The 17,715-nt window shown below is 40.2% G+C and overlaps 1 protein-coding gene across 1 annotated transcript in view; it reads left to right on the top strand.

Annotated features, from left to right (window-relative positions):
• Positions 1-17,715, top strand: part of rdgC (retinal degeneration C) — a 47,193-nt gene that overhangs the window by 20,848 nt on the left and 8,630 nt on the right. The window lies entirely within an intron of this gene.

Raw genomic sequence — 17,715 nt, 5'->3', positions numbered from 1 at the left:
ACTAATTATAATGACTAGAGTAAGAGCCCTTGGATTTTTTTAGAAAATAGGAAAATAGTACGGCGTCGCCCCGAAAAAATCACCTATCGGCGGCGGCGTCGGACTCTAGTTGGGAGATGTACGCTCTCTGCGGGATATTCCGCTAGACTGTGAGTAATGACGGAAGTTTGATCTTCCCTGTTAAGCTTATATTCCCTTTAAGAGTGACGATAGGTGGTTGATTTTTTAGTGTAAAAGTGGTACGCGTTGGAACTAACATTGTAAGCGAATTAAATATTCGGAATAAAAATGCCAGTGTAGTGAATGCGATAATGCGGTGAGGACCAAATCACTATGGAAATACAGATTAGCCTTGCCCTTTGAATATCCCCGACGAGATTATTAGTGTTTCAGTGTAAAAGCCTCGGACAGGTGGTGTAGTACTTCAGCCTACGTACTCGATTCGCATTTGAAATACGGAGATTAAGCCTCGTACACTCGACGAATACAGAACCCCTAGATCGAGTAAATCGTCAATGTAACAACGGTTTTATTTTAAAATAGTTATACCTACTAACGCTGGATCTTTAGTAAATCTTATAATAAAATAAAACTCCTATAAACAGCGCGAAAGCGCTTTGAAAATTATGATCTTGACCTTCAAAACGGCGAAAATTTTAAAAACAACGGTTTTATAAATACCGTTTTTCCCCCCATCATTTATGTCTTAATTAATATTTTTTAAATAAATTTGACATTAAATGCCGTGGAATTAATTACCGCCTAGACGTTTTCCCGCACGTTTCATTGCACGGGTTCAATATCTCCGTTACCTTAGACACCTGTACATTTACAATAAAACATTACGCAGCTGCTATATTAAAGAATGGTTTCCGTTATACACACATGTCGCTGCTTTGTAATTGGCGATGTATATATCGCTGAATACCACAATTTACTCCTGTCGAGTATACCAAAAATTTAAGCTCTGATAAAGTCGAGACAAAGAGAGACCATTGTCCCGCCAGCGACAACGGACCGGCAATAATAGACGAAAATAAATTTATAAATGAAGATACGTATCTCTTTATAGGGGTTCTAACGCGAAGTAATCAGGAAGGAGAATGTAAGAGCCGCGTCTTTCGCGTATGGTTTTTAATATGTCGGTCGTAACCGTCCGAGTGGAATCTTCTCCCTTATCTGGGCAAATGTTTTACGAAGAAACGCCGCCATTTTCTATCCGCTGGCAAAGACGGAGGCGAGATACAAATAGACTCGTGTCACGAATTCCCTTCGGAGGCCCGTCTCGCTAAAGCGTAATGGAGTTTTCTTCTCCGCGGCGTCTCGCGGGACACTCAACCTTAATCCAACTTTTCTAGCGCCAAAAAACTGCTTCCGCCTCGGCCCTGGCTTTCTACCTCGCTCCGTATTAAGAAGTACCTGCCCTCTGTCCTCAAGTTCACTCGCGACTGATCTCGCGACGCCTTTGCTTCCACCAAGAAAGGGCTCGCGGAAAAAAGGATTACGACCGGTGCCGTAGCTGACACGGTCAATGACAGGTAACCACTGTCCGCCGGATAGGTGGAGCGTATAGAGATCGCCATGAAATAATTTCGCTACATCCGCGTGACACGAAAGCTGAATAGGTGAAAGAAAATATTTCGTAGGCGATATTCAATGTCCTATAATAATTTCCACCGCACTCACCGAACTTATGATTATAGTCTTAAGGCCTTTTCACACGAGCCAACTTTTTGACCCAACTAGATGAGCCAACTTGAGTTGAGTCAACTAGTTGGTTCGTGTGAATAAAAGTTCGATGAGTTGATCCACCAAAAAAGTACGCGAGAAAAAAATGGATCACTGATCCATTTTTGCTGACTCAGCATTTTGATTTGAAAAGACAGTTGGCTCGTGTGAAAAGGTCTTACGTCAATAATTTAAAACGGGAGTGCCCAAATTTGCCTATTAAAAAGTCATTGTCTTGAAAGTCAAGAGCACCGTTTTCTAGTCGGTTTAACTTTTTTTAATTAGAGTATTTTAGTGTATTTTTGAGATACGCATTTTGAAGATGGATATCACCAATTTTAAGGTCAAGATGACCCTTTTCAAATACGAGATTGTCATTTTCAAAAGATGGCACATTTGGGTACCCCTGTAATATTTTAAATTAAAATATTTTTGGTGTGAAGAAACAGCACCGTCAATACAAGCAAAACCTTTTTCCATGCCGGCCAGATTATTTTGTTGAAACACGCGGAAATTTAGTGAAAGTACGAAATATTTTCCCGTCGTGGTATCCACTAAAACTATTGAACGTTTTCTTCTATAAATTAAATAAATTCTACCAAGAAAGTTCAATGGCAAAGAAACCTCCAAGAAACTAACAATTTTAAGCCACTAAGCAACGGCGAAATTTTCCAAAGCCAAAGGAGGGAGCGATTAATATTGAAACACTTTGGGGAGGTACAAAATTCTAGAGGCTATATTTCCTTTAAGAACTTTCCACCTTATAAGCGCGGAAAGGCGTAAATAACCGATCATGACGCGAGATTGTTTGGATAGTTTCCAAGGTGATTGATAATGGCGGTTTCCAGTCATCCGCTAGCGGGTAAACCGAGTGTAGCAAATATCATACCTAAACCAGTGATGGGCGCGCTCCGCTCATTTTCGAGAGGCTAGGAGCGTTTGGAGTCAGAAATTCAGAATGAGCGGTAACTTTCAAATAATTGAGAGCGGAAGAGCGGAGCTTCCTCTATTAATACGCGAGAGCGATTGAGAACCTAAATTTTAGCTCGTAGATTGAGTGAGAGAAGCGCCGAGTGGAGTCGAGCTGTCTTTTTTAATCTTAAAATTCCGACAAACTGGGACGAGCACATGAGCTTTTTCGTTGATTTTTCAGAATTTTATATTATTTTGGAAGCTTTAGTATTTATTTTGTTGATTATATAGGTTATATGTTGGAATTGGTTTATTTTTTCAGTGGTCATAAAGAACTGATTCAGTTTTCTACGTTCGTTGACCTGTTCGATGAGACTAGCGGAATTGATTGTAGTTTCTTTGAGTTGAGCGCGAGAGAGCTATAGCAGTATTCAATTCGAAAATGAACGAATGAGAGAGCAAAATTGAAATGAGGAAAGAGATGAGCTATCAGTAAACGCGTTTGATACGAGCGGTTATGAGAGGTACATTATATAAACCACGCTTGAGAAGAGCGCGAGATACAAATATGTCAGGTTAGCTTGAGCGGCTTGTGAGCTGAGATTCAACTTTCAAAATATGCCCATCACTGGGTTCAAAACAAACCAAATATTTTCGTACTTTTTAAAAATGAGTTTACTCTAGTGTAGAAGACATAGCACGGGTACATGAAATGACATATGCTCTGTAATAAAGTAAAACGCTATCCATTCCATTTCTATAGGCACCGTTATTATTAGCATCACGCAAATCCCGCATTTGACGTACCACGCGCAATATTCCGATGCAGCCAAGTCTATAACGTAGATACCCGCGCAAGGCCCAAGAAATAATCTATTCGCATCTTTTTTTGCAGCCCAAAGAGAAAGATAATATTATTAGACGGAGAGATCGAACAAGATGGTCCCGACCCTAATAAGTACCTCAACCCGTACCTCTATACGAATGGAGGCGAAACGGAAGGTCGCGTTCGTACCGAAAACTCCGCTTTACCGTGTTTGCTTGAATGAATAAACCAAGAGTTAAGCGTACCAAGAACTTCGTGTAATGAAAAATGGTTACAATGCTCGTTTGACGCTAGCTAACGTACATTTTCTATAAAAACAGTGGTACCATTTTCGTACGAGCTAAAACCGTCCTGAATTTGGTTTTCATCACAGCGGCCAACCGCCAAAGACTACGTATTTTAGGCAGAGTTTTCTCAAAAGAAAGATAGAAAAAAACTCTTAAAACGTTATCTTTGAAAATTTTAGAGGTCGGTAACGGTTAATCATTATCCATGTTTAAATTGATTTTTTCGGGAAAAAAATGTAAACAAAGAAATTTACCGGTTAATATTTCGGAAAATTATTAAAAAACATGTATTATTCGTAAAATTTGAGCTTTTATCGAAAAAAAACGTGGTTTTTCCGATTAATTTTACAAATTTATCAAACAATTAATCGGATAATACATAAATATAAATTACTTGATCAAAACGTTTTACGAATAATTTTGAGAACTTTATCTATTGAATAAAAGTTAACCATCCCCGACCTCTAGAAAATTTAAAGTGTTTTTTTTTAACGATTTGTAACACACGTTATAAAATGGTTATTAGGGTCATATAATTGTACAAAACGATAATTCTTTTACAAACATTATACACAAAATATGGCCAAGGGCGTAATAGTGGTCTCACCCTTGACCTTCTCTACCTTGACCTTCTCTCCCTTGACCTTCTCTACCTTGACCTTCTCTCTTTTGGACGGCCCAACCAGGTGCCCACTCCACCGCTAAACTCGATGCGCCCCGATTGCCCTGTTGATTTTCATGTAGTATTTGAGAATCGTGTTTTACTATCAACTATACCAAGCTTCAAAGCTATATCTTAAAAGACAGCGAAATACCGCTTAAAAAACGCTTATGGAAAAAGACACGTAATACTACTAAAACACGTTTTTCTGTAAAACATGGCTAAAATGAGAGCGAATTTAATATATTCTACATTTAATAACATTAAATATTTTAAAATATTTCTAACAAATGTTTTACAACCTAATTCCTATATATATTTGGGGATCAATGTCAATTTAATGAAACATCATCGCAAATCGGAAAAATATTTTAAACAAAAATTACTTTTTAAGGGTTTTTAATGTTTTTAACTTTTTATCGATATAAAATTTCTAATATCAGTAAACATACTACAAAACATTAATAGTGCTACATTGTTAATCAGTTTAAACCAGTCTAGAGGTTTAGTTTTACCTTTAGATTAGAAAAAATGAGGCGAAAAAGCCGCTTTATTTCAATTTGCAAGCAATATATTAGACTAATCATGGAATGCAAACTTCTTTTATTTTTTGCTGAAAAATACGAAAAATTTTCCGGAAAAAAGGCCTCGGTCATTTCCCGACTTACAACACTACCACAAACAAACATCATAAGTGAATATAACAGCTTCATTCCTCATCCGTCAGTAAGGTTTAGGAAAACGAGGATAAAAAATTCCAATCCGAGGTTCCCGCAATTAGGAACGCTCCCATTTTCGAAATTTTTATTTTACGATAGACCACAGCCTTTGTGGAAATTGTGCGCTAAAGGCGAAAGACCGAATAACTTAATAATTATTCCTGCCATTTCAGAAAAAAAAATATATCTATATATATATATATCTATATATATATATATCTATATATATATATATCTATATATATATATCTATATATATATATCTATATATATATATCTATATATATATATCTATATATATATATCTATATATATATATATAATATATATAGATATATATATATATATATATACGATTCCAACAAAAAAATCAGATTTTAAGAGAAAACAGAATTTAACACAGAATGGAAATTACGTTCCTCAAAAACGACTCAATGAAAAACCGCCAGGTTTTGAGATTAACTGGAAAACCGCCATTTTTTAGATTAAAGGGGAACGGTCAAGCTTAACCAGTTAGATAGCCCTATAGCCCATTAAAAACTAAAATTTATGGCGAAAACCGCATCAAAAAATATTGAGTGGTTAATTTTTAATAAAATAAAGAAATATCGGGAAATCGAAAAGCGCGCGTCCGCCGCGACACCTGGTGAGAAGTCGGTGAGACAGAAAAACAACGTAAAAGCGCTCGCTGCTGAAGACGCGAAAAAATTGTTTTGCACGCGCGGAGCCTTCCAGTTATATAAGAGACCTAAGCCTAAATTGACGGATTTTGAAATGACGTTTTAGCGCGCGACACTACCCGTACATGTCTTGGGCACACAGCCTTCTTTGCGTGCTTTTTTGACCATAACATGTAGAGGTATTTTCACGCGCAAAATGAATTTTAAAAGCCGTCAATTGCGCGATTTTAAAAGTTAGGATAGTTCGCAAATCGCTCATACGGGGTTAGGGGCGCTGCGGCAGCCCCTAAGATGGCGGCGAAAATTCAAACCCAAACACCTGGCGTTATTTTTCGTTTCAACTTTTTGGGCCAAAAGCTATTTTTTCAAGACAAAAAAAGGTACGTGTTAGTATATTGAACGTTTTGTTAATCTTTTGATACGGAAATAAGGCTATATTTGGAAAAGCTTGGCCATTCCCCTTTAACTCAAAAATAAAAAATAAAATGGTTCAAAATAAAATAAAATGGTTCAAAATATCAGTATCGAAATTCAGTCTATTTCAAAGTTTGGCCTAGACTCAAAATACCATACAAGAAAATATGGATAATAAATTGTCAATGGAAGCTTGGAGGGTTACGTTTTGAATCTCCGGGGAATTTCTTCTGACAGTCTGTGATGAATTTGGGTCTGTATCTCTCCCATTCCGAGGATTCACTGATTATATAAGCGAGAGATAAATACGATTTTTTTACTCCCCGATGGGATTTGATGCGTGTTATTGACTTAAGTTTTAAAAATATATCTGTTTTCGCGAGTTTATTCAAAAAGATACGTAGCCAATAGGCGCTTCAATAAAACTATTTCTGCAATTTGTTAGTAATAACGAATCCTAGAAGCCTGGACTCGCAAACTACTCTTTATTTCGTCCTTGCCACTTAGGCTTAAAGCGGTGCTAGAAATAAATAAAGTCTTGGATTTAAAATGTCAAAAACGCGTCGAAGGAGATTGTTGGGGCAAAAAAAAATAGATGAGGCTAGTTTTCACTAGGGAAAAAAGTCTTAAAGAGATTCCATTTTCTCGTGTGCGAATTTAGACCCCACAAAATTGAGTGACAGCGTCGACAGCTTGACCGACGGCTTCGACTGTTTTTGAATAGAATATATACAATGAGCATCAAAAAAAGAGGTATTGTCCAGGCGGTCATTCAAGTTGTCAGAGATGTCAATCAGTTGTCACTCGTCAAAAAGTAAGTACAGGATAAGAGGGGTGGAAATTCGTTCTGGTCTCGGTCTTTAAGCGAAGATTTTTTGCGTCGACGCTATCTGCTTCACAAAGTTTTGCCCTTGCGAAAACCAGCCTTTATGCCCAACGGAAATGTTTTGCTGCGTCGACACTCGCCGTCGCAACGTTTTACCCTTGAGACAACCAGACTTTATGCCCAACGGAAATGGTTTGCGTCGACGCTTACCATCACCATGTTTTTGCCCTTGAGAAAAAAGCCTTTAGTCGTGTTCCTGCGCGCCAGAACCACGGGAAAAGGCGGTAAAACTAGAAAATATAGAAAACCAGGAAAACGCTGCCCGTGTGAACCAGGCTTTAGACTCGATTCGTTCCCGCATTGGAACTTCTCAACTCGCTTTTCTTCTACGCCTAAAAGAAAACAAACCGATGCGCTCTTATCATTACAACCCTTTCCGATTCGTCCCCGGACGATTTTATTCCGGCAGAGCTTGTTACTTTGTTCTGTTAGAAGCACTCGATACGGAAATCCTTCCGACGAATTTCCCGCGTTTCGTTTCCTCTTCTCCAGAAAGATAAAAACCATTCTCTATATACGACGATTGTAGATCTCTCCCGGTAACAACTCTATATTTCATACTTCTTGGCAATATGTAGGTTCCCGAGAGAGTGAGATTGAAATAAACAAGTTGGAAAGCCAAAATTACCTCTCCTCGGAAGAGTTTTTAATTTTTCAGTGAAGCGTAACTGTATCCGTGGTTCTGCGGTAGAACGCTCACCTGTCGTGAAAGAGGGCTCGGGTTCGAATCCCGGCCGATTAAAAAATTATACTACACCCAATGACAAAAAGAGGGCGCTTTTGGAAAAACCTTTTCCCTTATTCTAAGAAACTGGGTACGCAATGATTACCCTTTGCCCCGAAAATGCGAACGCGTTCGCAGGCCTGACAGACAGACCCACAGACAGACTGACAGACAGACACGGTGGTTGTATAACCCCTCCTAGGGTACAAAGTCCCCTCGAGAGGTAAAAAGGAAAGAGTGGCTTCTTGAAAAATTGCTCGGAACCAAAGAGCGACTTCGACTGGAATCCTCTAATCGAGAACGCGACCTTTAGTTTTTACTCGGACAGTTTTTGTTTGACCCTGTTACTTTCGAGTATTTTATTCGGTTCATATTTTCCACCCTTGGCTCTCGTTTATAAGGTCTCTAGGCGGAATCCTCGGCGGAGATCTGGCAAACATTTCCGAAGGGAAGCGCTGTCGTTTCGAAATGTCAAAGCCACTTTGGCAGATGAACTTTGTAGCGTATACTCTTTTCGGAGAAGAGGGCTAGACTTTAATTATTTAGCGAGGTTCGAGAACGCTTCTAAAACTACAGTTTGTAAACGCGTCATTAAAAGTTTTTGGTGGCCAGGAACTCGAAAGTATCTCTCGGATGTAATGGGTGTCCGTTTGCTTTATGGCGTTTCTCTTTTACGCTTTCGAATGGGATTTCGTTCTAATTCGGAATGCCTTAAAAGCGGGACGAGAGAGTAGTTTCTAAAAGGAATCGGACATGGGATAATAAAACCCGGGCTTGATTCTAAGCGAATCTATATAGTTTAAAAGAAAATCTGTACGGTACAGGCAATTAAAACGTCGTCTACGCAAAGGGTATACGTTAAGTTGATAAGAAATCTAGCGAAACGGGGCAAAATTAGTTCTCGACAACTTGACGCCTCTCGCGAATAGTCAGCCTCACTGTTCCGACAATATTTGAGAGAATGCTTACGACTGTAATATCCCAACAGAATTAAAAAAGTCCATTACTTTAAAAATTCCTTTGAAAATAATGATTTAAAAGTAATTTGGTTAAAAGTAATCATTTCTACGCTTTAATAAAATAATCTTCGCTTTTACCAAATGAAGTCGTTTAAAAAAACCGACTCGGCGTTTTCAATGATGAAGGGATTTTGTACTTCTTGGCAAGCACTGGCCATTATGTTGAAGTAAAAGCTCTTCTTACGAGTGTTTGTTTTTAAATAAAACTTTCTCAACAACGGACCACGCCAACGATAAACAGCAGCTATCGAAAGCCATTTATTGGGGTCATTTAAAAGTGGCCAGTTCCATTAAGTTGGTATCGCTCTTTGATGTTCGAAATTGTTCGATATTTTTCATTATGTAAATTTTGGGTTTCCTATAGTTTCAAAATCGCATTTTCCGCGATCAAACTTAAGAGAATAGTTTGAAGCAATTACGTGTATTATTTTAGCAGCACCCCCTTTTGGCCAGAAACGTCTTACAATGAAAGCTACCGCTGAACTATCAAAGAGAGCTTGAAGAAAAGGGTCATTTTCAATACCTAGTTCTCTTTAAGCAGTTTATTCGATCAAAGACGAATTGTTAAATATCCTTGGACAATCAATTCCGATCCAGATTCGCTTTGAACCTTTCGAAGTCGGATTAGCTAAAAGGGGAAACCAATACTCGATTAAAACCAAGCGTAGCGCCGCCTGAGAGTTATTTGAGGAACTGATGCAAGCCGGCCCAAGGCGAAGTACGTAATCGCGGCTTTTCTCATTCAAATCTCCAAACGGGGCTTTGCCGAAGTATGTCCGCTCTGAAATGCCTATAGGGCGTGCTGATGGTCTATTTAGGCCACGAGACAATCTTCCTTACGGACCCCTATTTTCGCTGGTCCCTTATTTCTCTCAGGATCCCGGGGATTCGTCCCCCCGCCCGTACTGCTTTGAGCTCACGAGGAAAGAAAAACAATCAGTGGCGTCACCAGAATTTCCGTTTTGGGGGTGCTTAAGCGCCTGCTCAAGGGCTCAGAAAACCGATGACTTTTTTAAAAATAATTTTTATCAAGAAAACTTCGGTCAAATTCAGATAACGTTGGAAAAGTTGAAGCTTCTCTGTCCTCTCCTCCCTTCACTCTCCCGAAACCAACCACCTAAATTAAAGGTATATAACGAATCGTTTTAAGAAAATAAACCATTTTATTTCCGAAATTGTAATAGAAACCCTTTTATTTCCGAAATTGTAATAGAAACCCTTTTATGAGTTTCATTAAAACAATGAAATCAAGTTCGGGAATTTTAGGAGGCGCTTCAGAAACTTTTCAGGTGGCTCAAGCGCTACCTAAAACAGCCTAGCGACGCCACTGAAAACAATGTCCGCTGTATATAGTAAGAGAATTGAGCTCTCAGTTATGATAACGCATTTCTATATTCAGCGAATATTGAATCGAACAGCAACTCTAAAGAAACTGTTTTCACTAATAGGCTCTTGATGACCCTTTAAATGACACACCTGTGAGAACTAGGCCTTTTACGCTGAACTGACTAGTCAGCTAAGTCGAAGGTACATTTATACGGTTCCAAGGTCTAATAAGTGTGAGAATAAGGTTACGTATTACCTTCCATCGTAAAACCTAAAAACAAAATCTTATTTTCCTTCTTCACGGAGTTCTTCAACCCATAAAGGTTTCCCCAATAAGAGCGAACCGTTTCCAGGTCGGCTATTTAAAGTGAAGGAAGGGGCGACCTCTTTTAGGGGAAATCATTCTTCGTTCCTTAAGTAGCCCATCACGAGGCGGCGTGGTCGTCGTTGGGCTGAAGCGACTTCTCTTTTCCGGGGTAGCGTTCGGGGCGCGGCTCTTCGAAGGCGACGGCACTCTTTATTCTATATGGAATCTTGGTAATAACGTCATTTATAGGAAATGATACGGAAAAGGCGGCCGCCGTCATTCAAAATAACGCGCTCCGTCGACAGCCAGAGAGAAAGAGAGAGACGGGCAATCTGTCCGAAAGGTCCAAATCCGCGTGAAAGACGCTTCGTGTCCTCGTCTGTTTTCCAAAATAGCGGGGCGTCGCTGATGGCTGACCACCGTCCAACAACAGTCGCCCGTTTGGCCGAGCGCGACAAATATCCATTTCCGATGGGCGGACGCTCGGACGGCTTTTGGACATCGGGAAACGCGTACTGTATCAAAACGATCTCTACCAGGATGAATTAAAGGTCAATATTTTTTCCGGCCGATCGCTAGACTAGCGGGGCTTCCAGGGCCAGAACGGCAACGACTCGCCGAACAGTCATAAATCAAATAAACCTCGTTTTCGGCGTGATACGACGCCCGAAAAGAAGCCCCGCTTTTCGGACGATTCGATTCGCTTTATATTTGAAAAGTGCACGGTAAACATCTTTGAAGCCGGCCCCGAACGAAAATTGATCCGGCGCTCGGCCCACGTCTTGTTACACTCGCTGTACCCTATCTAGCCTCTTTTGAAAGGTGGACGCGGCATGCAAATATTACGAGGACGCCACGTACGCCACGGATAAATTGTGTTTAGAGAGCGAAAAATATGGAAATCATTTCCCGGTCGACATTGAGCGCCGCTAATTCACCGTCTTTTAGTTTTACGAGGAAAGACTATTAGTTTTTCGCCCCAAATATTTACTTTCGCCGGGTTCACTTTCGAAAACATCATTTTTTTTATTTGAAACATATACTTCGATTTCAACCAAAGTGTTAATAAAATAACGGGAAATATTAAACTATATGGTCTCCCTTTGAAAGTCTGGAAGTACGCTACATTCTGCAAATGGGTACGAAGTTCCGTATTTATGGTAGATCATTGGATTTTACATTCCTATAGCAACGTAAACATGGCGCTAGTTACGTTAAAAACAAGTCGTACCGGATGATAGCGAACGATTTTCCGATTTTTAGTTTCTATTTCGTATTTCCATTTACGCGTCCTCTAAAAGAAAAAAAAATCCATTCGCAAAATGGCAAACCCTGTTTTTGAAAACAAATTCCCACCAAAACAGTCCTAATCATTTTTATAGCGTTGAAGCTTAATTGCTCTAGCTCGAAACTTATCATTAAAAAACCCATCTCAAAAAACAAGTTATCTAAAAGTCCGAAAGTTTTACCACGTGAAGGAAATAAAATATTTGTTGAACACAACCGTCAAGACACTATCGATAAGGATTGCCAAAAGCTCCGGTTGGTTATTTCTCGACAAACCCTTAAATAGGTTTTTTTTTCATCTACAGTGAGCGTTCGTTGATAAGTGTTCCATTGACCGTAGATTTCTGGGTAAGGTAAAAATTCGGAGCAACCCCTAGAGACCTCGGGTTGTCAAATCGATCAGCGGGCCTGTAGGAAATTCAACGACGTCTTCCGACCCTACTCCGTTATATATACTATTCCTCCTTCAGCGAAAAACAGGGCTTGGGACCGAAGACACTATTTTAGAACGCGGTCCTTTGAAGAAGTTCGCCAAGAATAAAAGGAACCCTAATTGTCCTTGACTAGGCAATCGCGCTCGGGAAACGGTTGGCATTCGGTTCGATTTTAGTCCCGCTTGTATCGTTAATGGTCGAAAAAAGGGAATTGTACGCGCCAAACCGGGAATTTAAGAAACGGAAAAGCTCCGAGGACATACCGAAAACTCCCTGACGAGTGTGTTCTTCCGTAGATGCGTTGGAAAATTCTCAAGAGTTTCAAATTGCGTAGTTGGTTTTTGGCGCAACGGTGCTCGATTCCCTATTCTCGTAAGTAAGCGCGGTCTCCTAATGACTGCGGAAGGCTCATTCTCTTTCTCTCTAGCTCGCTTGTCTTCGGTCTCTCGATATATATCCGCGATAAAGTATCGAGTATATTCAAGTTTGACCTTTTCTCGAACGTTCGCGTGACCCCGGTCAATCGCCCGTCTCTACGAAAACGACGTTTGCCATCAAAAAGAGCCTGAAAACAAGCTGGGCGAGACAAATTACATTTTCTTGATCGAAAGAAAAAAAATATTTTCCCAACGATTCGCTTTCCTAGTCTTTGTAACACATTGACCTATATTTTAGAAATGGTTAAATATCAAATTTCCATTTAATGAATGGATTTCCCACTAAAAATATGTGGTTAAATTATTAAAAATGGCTAGTTAAATTACCTAAAGAGTCGAAACAAGACCCTATTAGTTTTCAAAAGAGAACGTTAGATCGAAGATATCGAACCCAAAAACGTCCCGTGTCAATATGACCCGAGTAATAGATAAATAAATTTCAGAATAATTGTTGAATAAAAACGGCATTTAACCATGGACACTGTATCTCTAAACGGACGGGAAAAGCTGTAGCTTCCACCATACAAAATCACCTGCCGCTGCCACCGTCTCTCTGTAAAGAGGGGGAGGTTCAAGAATTTTGAATGTTTCGGGCTGTCAAGGCCATATAATTCGTCACGTGGTCGACAAAACGTTCCGTTTGAAATGGGGGTTTCTTTACGAACCTTTGGGGGTTTACATTCTCCCGAATGACCTTGACGGCCATGCGAATCGAGTACGGCCGACTATTTCAGCTAATACGAAGTAGGACGCAAACGGACAGTGAGGGGGTACCTCTTTTAGGCTGCTTTTCCCGTCCGGTTAGAGATACAGTGTCCATGATTTAACTACGAGAAAACCTTTAAATTGAAATTCAGAGCATCTCTCGTCTCTGCTTACGAAGTGGTCAAGGTAAAACGAGATTTGAAGAAAATGGTAATCGTCCAACGGCTTTCTCACGATGTCAATAGGCGAATTTGCGAGGAAACTAATTTCGAGTGAAGGGTCATTAACGCGATGTTTAATTATGAAAATGGCGAGTGTTTTCGTTTGAGCCAACATCGTTAAAGGGCTCTTCCGCTACGGGAAGCTGGCGATGAAGAATTAGCGCCTAAAATATACATTCGCTTCGGTTCGAGATAATGGCACGTTTTATTTTTAGGAAGTAACAGCCTGAATTATACCGAAACTGCTGGTTCGCCAGTAAACAGAGGAGAAAAAGGCCGGTAAATATCCATCTTGGCCATATGACGCGGGCGGCGCTCGAATCATATTTTTTCGGTGCTCCCCAGAGCCTGAATGGTCGCACGCGGGCGTTGCCTATTTGACATTTAGAAAACGAAAGGGCTACGAGTTCCGCTTCCGATGGCGGTTCTCTCAAACCGGAAGCCGGGTTCGTTGCCACTTCCGTTTTGAAGATGCGCCATTAACTTTCTCGACCAGAAAAAACCACGCGACCCAGAACGCGGTCGTTTCGCTTCGAATTCCGTAAAAGTTATTTTAAGAGAGAGAGAGAGTGAGAGTGAGAGAGAACAAAAAATAGGTCTTCAAACAATGAAGAAAAAAGAACGTAATGGTTTTCACTGTCGCTACAGCCTATATTTATTCGGCGCGGTGCTTTGCTGTGAAGCGCTTGAGGGGCAAAGAGGAGATATGTCTACGCTTCTCTCAGATCTCGAGTGACCCGCTATCTCTACAATTTTAAGCGGCAAAACATAAGGCTCAGGGGTAACAGCTGAACAGAGGTATCATAGCCATAAACCTAGTCGTCTATAATTAGAAGAACCATCATTTGGGATTTCCCAAACCATACTACCGCAGCACGAGAAAGCGACCATAATACGGTACGCCAAAGTTACACGGGGAAACTGCAGACCACGATTGGAAACTAAAACAAGATTCTCTTACCTAGTTGCGTAGTTAAGTAAAAGTTTGAAAATATAATTCCTCCCTCGTTAAAAAGGCAATATTTAAAGGGGAACGGTCAAGCTTTAACCAGTTAGATAGCCTTACAGCCCATTAAAAACTAAAATTTATGGCGAAAACCGCATAAAAAAATATTGAGTGGTTAATTTTTAATAAAATAAAAAAATTCGGGAAATTGAAAAGCGCGCGTCCGCCCCGACACCTGGTGAGAAGTCGATGAGACGGAAAAACAACGTAAAAGCGCGCGCTGCTGAAGACGCAAAAAATTTGTTTCGCACGCGCGGCGCGTTCCAGTTATAAAAGACTTAAGCCTAAATTGCGCGATTTTAAAAGTTAGGATAGTTGGCAAATCGCTCATACGGGGTTAGGGGCGCTGGCGGCAGCCCCTAAGATGGCGGCCAAAATTCAAACCCAAACACCTGGCGTTATTTTTCGTTTCAACTTTTTGGGCCAATAGCTATTTTTTCAAGACAAAAAAAGGTACGTGTTAGTATATTGAACGTCTTGTTAATCTTTTGATACGGAAATAAGGCTATATTTGGAAGAGCTTGGCCGTTCCCCTTTAACGTATTGCTTGGCGCCATAATGTTATTTTTAAGCTTAACTTACATTAATACTCAAAGCATTTTGGTTTTTTTTCCGCGCGATAGTGTAAACCAAGCTTAATGCCCCATTTTAACGTTCGCTAGTAGCAAAAGTACTTAAAATCCGCTTCCACTACAAGAAGTTTAATTTTCCGAGTCGTTCAGTTTCCAACCGATATTTTCCGCTTTCGCTTGGAAAACCCAGTTTGTTTTCACAATAGCTTGTATTTGAAGCAGAATTGGAGGTTTTTTTTACCAGCTATTATGAGTTCAAGGATTTTACGAAATTCCATATCTAATTTTAGCCAAAGTAACAACGAAGAACAAATCATTTTGGGGTCGTTGGCTTTTAACCCGATATCAAAAGACGCGATACTTCATATTTACCATAATAAAGTACACCAATTTCACGGGCGTATTCGATTAAAGTCATAAATCTCTAAAACTTTGACCAATAGATTTAATCTCGAATTGTTGTCTTTACAATATTTCGGTCAGAGACATATTCCGTATAAAATAGGTCACCGAAACCTGGGAGAAACAAACACGAGGAGAACGCAGCTAGCCTTTAAACACGCTAACGCCGTGTTGCGTACAAATTTCATTGGACGAACCTTTACGCTGAACGTTTTACGGAAAGGGGGAAGACAATTTCCGAATTTTTCCCTCCGACGTCAGCAGGCTTTAAAGCGTCTAACCAATGAAAACTGTACGCGAGAAAATGCACGACTTTTGACGGGTTGCGTTATCCTTGGATGGGGTGCTGTGGTTCAAAGACTATATATACGCTTCGCTTACTAGACAGGCGTGTTCTATGGCTCAACTTGCATACCGATTGTGGCTCCATCTCGACGCTGGTCAAAATTTTCCCCTAGCTTGAGCTGTGTTACTAGTGGCGCCTCTAGCCGCGGGTCAAAATATTACCCCAGCTTTTACAGTGCTGCAGAGGTGTTAACAGGCTTTTCCAAGGAACACGCCAGTCTAGTAAGCGAAGCGTATATATAGTCTTTGCTGTGGTTGTTGCTGCTAGCCGAAACGACCTTCCGAAACCGGGACGTGGAAATAGGGGGCTAATCGGATTATTTTTTAAATATTTTCATTCGTTTAATCAAAAAATATTGTTTGGCAAGAGCCCTTTTCTCGACGGAGATCGGTTAATCATAAGCTCGGAACACAATGCCCTCTCCGTCTCCGGCGGTGATCCGGGCAACTCCGAACGAAGCCCCGAGGGCTCACTTGGAAATTTACATTTTAAAAGAGGATTTCGCGGTGAGGGCTGGAATTTAATTAGCAATCCTTCGTTGAAATATCGAAAGCGGGAAAATGAACCTACACGGACCAGCCTGTTTTCTATATTCACTCTAAAATTGAATATTAAAGTTATGTAAACAAAATTGATCGCGAGTTGAGAGTCGAGTAGTTAGATGGAGTATTTACGGAGATCCCGGGTGCATTTGCCAAACTGCTTAAAAGTTAGAAAGCTCGTCTAATAACGAGCAGCGAATGTTTAAGATTGCGTAACCTGATATTACAATTGCCTCGCATCGCGAACTGTGATTTGGGAAACTAGAGATATATTCGGCTTCTCCAAATGTAAAATTCGCAAACTTGTTCCGCGTAGACGTCTCTATTGACCCAACTACGCCGCCACTGCAGTCCAAAATAAACTAGAATCGTCTTTCCCGTATAAATACGCTATAAAGCTGCGTTATTGGGTAAGCGTACGCGGCGAAGTGTACGCGAAATTCACTTTTTAATACATTACAAAAAGCGTGTACGATTTCAAATATATAAAAATGGTTTTAATATATTTTCATAAATATAAATGGCTAGTGAGCGTCAGCTGTTAGACGTTCTTTTGACAATTGGCACAGATGTCGGCGACAAAAATATTCGCCGAAAGAAAACATTTTATTTAGTCGGAAATTATAAAAATGGGATATTCGGATCTGTTCGGCGCTAAAGGCCCGAAGAAGATCATCCTGTCAAAACCTTCCCGCGAATAAAGCGCGCCTTTTTTGCGGGGCGGAAGCAAAAGCCCTTCATCCCTGGAGCAATTAGTTTTCGTCTCCGATCTTACTTAGTTCTGGCCACAGGCGCAATTTCCTATCTCTCTCTAGATTGATCTCTTTGTTATTGAGTTCCAAATCAACAGGGACGCAAAAATCCTTTGATAAAGATAATGCTCATCTTCCGTGTCGTGTTACGGCTTTTCGCGGCGGCTCTGAAACCCCGAAGCAATTCATTATCAGCTAAAACCGCCGTGTTAAATTTGCTAAGAAAATTTTAATTTAACGCTATTCGGAGCTTAACAAGTCGGCCCTGTCGTTATATAACTTTCACATTGAATGCGTTCAGCTACTTTCCTGGGCTCCGATTGCTCAAATTTATAGTACAACGATTTGTTATTTTCATTTCTCGTTTTAATATTTTCAAATACCCAAATTTTCTGTCCCTCGATTTCCAAAATTGGTATTGCCACCGAGAGGACTTGATACACCATTTACATTTTTTGTCCTAACTGTCCAAAAGGTTGCAAACACCTAATTTTAACCGAAGTTTAAGCGGGCAGATCAAAT

Source organism: Leiobunum rupestre, chromosome 4, assembly GCF_980474605.1.
Source record: "Leiobunum rupestre chromosome 4, qqLeiRupe1.1.hap1, whole genome shotgun sequence".
Lineage (NCBI taxonomy): Eukaryota > Metazoa > Arthropoda > Arachnida > Opiliones > Sclerosomatidae > Leiobunum > Leiobunum rupestre.
This window is presented reverse-complemented; position numbering and strand designations above follow the sequence as displayed.